The 4,033-nt window shown below is 44.3% G+C and overlaps 1 pseudogene; it reads right to left on the bottom strand.

The window, feature by feature from the left end:
- Nucleotides 1-2,757: 2,757 nt before the first annotated feature.
- On the bottom strand, nucleotides 2,758-3,344 carry LOC114895690 (annotated as a pseudogene).
- Nucleotides 3,345-4,033: the final 689 nt, after the last annotated feature.

Raw genomic sequence — 4,033 nt, 5'->3', positions numbered from 1 at the left:
TTACCAGCATTTGGTGTTATCACTATTTTTAGTTTTAGCCATTCTAATACATATACGATGATTTCTCATTATGGTCTTCATTTGCATTTCCCTGATGGCTAGTGATGAACATCTTTTCATTTGCTTGTCTTTATATCCTTTTCAGTGAAATGGATGTCACCTATGTTCTAAATGGATTGTGTGCTGTTGGGTTTTGAGCCCTTTTTCAGATATGTGGTGTTCATATATTTTCTTCCAATCTATAACTTTTCCTCATCTTCATGGAGTCTTTTATAGAGCAAAAGTTTTTAATTGTGATGAAGTCTAATTTAACAAGTTTATTTTTTTTTTATCCATCATGCTTTTAGTATCACATCTAAGGATTTTTCACCAAACCCTAGTTCTCTCTCAAAGATTTTCTCCTATGTTATCCACTAATATTTTTATAATTGTATATTTTATCTTTAAATCTATGATCCTTTTTTACTGAATTTTTATATAATATGTGAGATTATGCCAAGATTCAATGTCTGGTTATAAATTTCTAATTGCTTAATATCATTTTTTGAAAAGACTATTCATTCTCCATTGAATTCTTTTACATTTTGTCAAAAATTCACTGGCCATACTTTTTTTTTATATACGTGTAACTGATTCACTTTACTGTATACCTGTAACTAACACAACATTGTAAATCAACTATACTCCAATAAAAATTTTAAAAAAAGAAAAATGACTTCATTCTAGTTTTGTGACCCTTGACATAACACTTAACACTCTGGGCCTCTGCTTCCTCACCAGCTCAATGGAGGCATGTGGAGGACCCTCCAGCTCTTACACTCTTTGATGCTGTCACTGGCTACCAAGCCGGTTTTTATCACAGTTTCTGAGAAAAACCAAGCTGGGTTTTATCACAGTTTCTGAGAAGGTATCTAACCTTTTTGAGGTTTCTTTATCCATAAGAAAGAAAATAAAATTGGGAGAGGCCATCCTGAGCAGTGAAAAAAAATGAACTGTGGATTTAGGCAGACAGTCTCAGTTCTTAGCGCTTGTGACCTAAAGCCGGTTACTTGACCTCTCTGATTCTTACTTTCTTGACTTGCAAAATGGAGATAACAGTGTCTGTTGTAAGGATTGTGGAAGGATCTCACTCATGCCACCTTACAGTAGGTACAAAATAAATATCATTTTGTTCCTATATCACTTTCAGCAAATGTGAAAGAGAGGGATGTGAATATGCTGAAATGTCGGTAAAAAAAAAAAAAAAGTAAACTCTTCTGATCAACACTGCCCACCTCTGTGGTTATCGTAGATGTTCCAAAAGACTGAGGTTAAGAGGCTACAGAGAGCAAAGAGCACCAACCACAAGAAGCACGGTTCAAAGCAGGAAAAGACGTGGTCCTGACCATGGTCCTGTCAGGCACCATCTCAGATGGGCCCTGCGACAGCATCAGGAGGCCTGACGAGACGGTTTGGGCCACCGGCCGGCAGGCACAAGAAGTTCCCAGGCCGGGAGACTTCACCACGATGGTGCAGCAAGCTCCCGAATCTCAAGGCAGCTCAACATCATACCTTAGACCTGGTCCCAAGGCAGCGCAGGAGTAAAAGGTACTATTTCGAGGAGCAGCTTCAGCTCTAAGTTAACCACAGGAAGAAAGCCTCTTATCACATGTAAACATTTACAAGTATCCACAGCTAGCTCTAGGGCACTGGCATCTGAGGGGAACAGGGCGTGCCCAGAAGGAGCTCAGGCAGGGGCCCCTCGCACACTGGGGAGAAGATGCTGCACTGGCACCAGTCTCAGCCAGCACGCTGCCCGGGTCCCCAGCCTCCCCCTGTGCCAGGTCCAGAACACATGACCCCAGCTCAGGCTCTCATGGTCCAGAAGCTGGTGTAGACAGCAGTGGGTCTCCTGGACAGACTCGTCATCCGTAACACAGCAACTGACCTGTCTGCTCCTCGGGAGGAGAATGTATTTTAAACCTGGAAGAGTCATGATTCTGAGATGCTCCACGTTGTCAGCTTTGCCTTCTGCAGACACGGGGCTCCTCCCCTTTGAGGTGGACCCCTCTGGCTGTGGGCTGTGCCCTCCCTGTTGGCAGAAATGTGGGGGGCAGGCAAATGACAGGCCTTTGACTTGGGTTGTGTCCTGCACGTAAACACCTGGGAGAGCAGAGCCAGGACTGTGGCAGTTGGGAGTGTGTGCCTCAGGAGGCGGTGATGAGACAGCTCGGCTCTACAAAAGGATTCTGGGTGTGCCAACTCTAGTGGAGCCAGTAGGCAACTCTAGACCTCATAACATCCTGCCCTTGTTTGCCACTCGCCACATCCCCAAATCTAGAGGGTCAGCCCTTTTCTAGCTATGGCACTTCACCAGGGAAGTCAATGCTACAGGACCTCAGGGAGCCTCGTGGTGCTAAGGTTGAAGACTCCAGTCGGAGAACATCCTCGTGGTGAGGTTCTGCTCTCACGACAGTCTGCAACCCCTGGGAGTGGCTGCACGTGGTAGGTAAAGGGGGCGAGTGGCTTGGGCACCTGCACCCCACTGAGGAAGCCAGGACCCTTCACATCTGCAGTGGCCGCATGTAGGAGAGAGGGGCAAGGCCGCACATGTGAGAAGCAAGCACAGGCTGACAGTGGACACAGGACTCCTTCCCGCTGCAGGACAGCAGGGGCCAGGGCCCGAGGCTGCACTCCTCTAGGGCGCAGATCAGGTTTTGCTGCAGGACTGGCTCGGCTTTGCTGGTTCCAAGGACTCCGTTCAGCCGTCTTCTACCCTCAGACAAACTGCGACAGGTTGGGGACCTTGATGTTGAGATCGCCAATGTTGATAATCCGAGGCATCTCCAGCAGGCCGATGTTTTTCACGGTGGACACGGCCCAGGCGGGTGCTGCTGAAAGACAACCCTCGGACTTCTCCAGCCTGTTCTGAGCTTCAGTCTGAGCCACGATTTCATTCATGTTTATTTCCAACACCGTCCCACCCATCACCACCTCCTGAAGGATGTAGTGCACCATATCCATGTGGAAGATCAAATCCAATTCACAAACATTTTCGAAACACTTGTCCAGAGTCTCCACAAAATCCTGGATGAGGTCTAAGATCCCAAGTTCACTCTCTGACGAATCCCCACAAAATACAAAGTAGAGGGTAGCATAACGCCAATAAATCAGTTTGTAGTCAGATCCACCAATCAAACTTCCACCCCCCAAGAAGTTACAGATGTTGTCATCCCGTTTGAGAGCTAGATGGAAGATCTCTCGAATAACCTGCTGTTGAACTTCTTCTGGGAAACGCTGGTAGAAGCAGTCAAGCCACGTGGCTTCCCATGGTTACTGAAAACCAGGATTGCCTGAATCATCTTTGCCCGTCACACTCCTTTCACCACCACCTGCTTCCAGAGAGCCTCTCCTTCCACTACAACCTGGCCATACTTATATGGAACTATTTCTGGGTTTTTATTCTAGTTTATTAATATGTGTGTATACATATATATGTGTGTGTATAAATTTAATTTCATTAGTTGTTATTGGGCTGCTCATTGGATGAGTTGGAGTAGTTTATATACTTTTCACGGAATTAATCTATTTCATCTCAACTGTCAAATTGATGTGTCTAGGGCTGCTCAGAGCATTCTCTTATTCTTTCGATGTATGCAAACTCTGTAGTGTGATCTTTTGTTTCAAACTGATAATAGAAATTTCTCTCCTCTCTTTTTATTTGTCAATCTTGCTGGAGTTTTGTCTATTTTATTGATCTTTTCAAATAAAAACTTATGTTTCATTGACTTTTCTATTGTGTGTCTGTTTTCAATTTTATTGATTTTTGCTCTCTTTTTTCTCCTCGACTATGAGTTTATTTTGCTCTTCATCTTCTAAGTTCTTGAAGTGAGAGCTTAGATTATTGATCTGGGACTTTTCCTTTTTTGTCTGTAAGCATTTAGGGCTACAGATTTTCATCTAAGCACTGCTTTAACAGCATCCCACAATTTTTGATGTTTTGCTGTCATGTTCACTAAGTTCAATGTATTTGTTATTTGTCTCAAGACTTCTT

This window comes from Monodon monoceros, unplaced genomic scaffold (genome assembly GCF_005190385.1).
Source record: "Monodon monoceros isolate NGI ecotype Baffin Bay Population unplaced genomic scaffold, NGI_Narwhal_1 Super_Scaffold_14, whole genome shotgun sequence".
In the NCBI taxonomy this organism is placed as follows: Eukaryota; Metazoa; Chordata; class Mammalia; order Artiodactyla; family Monodontidae; genus Monodon; species Monodon monoceros.
The sequence above is the reverse complement of the archived record's forward strand: the minus strand, read 5'-3'. Positions and strand labels throughout refer to the sequence as shown.